The sequence below is a fragment of the Orycteropus afer genome, unplaced genomic scaffold, assembly GCF_000298275.1.
Source record: "Orycteropus afer afer isolate SDZICR_OR568_19922 unplaced genomic scaffold, OryAfe1.0 scaffold01023, whole genome shotgun sequence".
Classification (NCBI taxonomy): domain Eukaryota; kingdom Metazoa; phylum Chordata; class Mammalia; order Tubulidentata; family Orycteropodidae; genus Orycteropus; species Orycteropus afer.
This window is the reverse complement of record NW_006922610.1, coordinates 197,737-198,435: the sequence shown is the minus strand read 5'-3', so window position 1 is coordinate 198,435 and position 699 is coordinate 197,737.

Below are 699 nucleotides of genomic sequence, written 5' to 3'. Positions count from 1 at the left end.
GTCGACGAAAGAGGGGGAGGCCTTCAACGAGATGGATTGATATGGTGGCTGCGATGATGGGATCAAGTATAGCAAGGATGTGGGGCTGGCGCGGGATCGGGCAGTGTTTCGTTCTGCTGTGCATGGGGTCGCTATGAGTCGGAAACTACTCGACGGCACTTAACAACAACACCAATCAACTATTTATGGGAGAGATAGGGTCAAGATACCTAGACAGAGATCTTAAACCTTATACAAAAATTAACTTAGAATGGAATATTGACCTACGTGTAAAATGAAAAAGTATAATAGTTCTGAGAAAACAGAAAATCTACCTAAGTTGGCATTTGGCAATCAGTTTTTAGAGACAGCACCAAAAATGTGATTCACGACAGAAAAATGTGGTAAATAAGACTTCATTAAATTAAAATCTTCTCTCAAAAAGGCATTGTAAAGAAAATGAAAAGTCATAGACTAGGAGAAAATATTTGCAAAATACATGTCTGATAAAGAACTTGCATCATAAATATGCAAAGAACTGTCAAAACCTAACAGTAAATAAAACTTACAACCCAATTAAAAAATGGGCAAAGATTTGATAAGACACCCACTCAAAAGATAGGCAGATGAAAAATAAACATACGGACAGATAATCAGTGCTACCTGTTATTCAAAAACTCACTGCTGTCAAGTCAGATCCGACTCATAGTGACCTCTCCT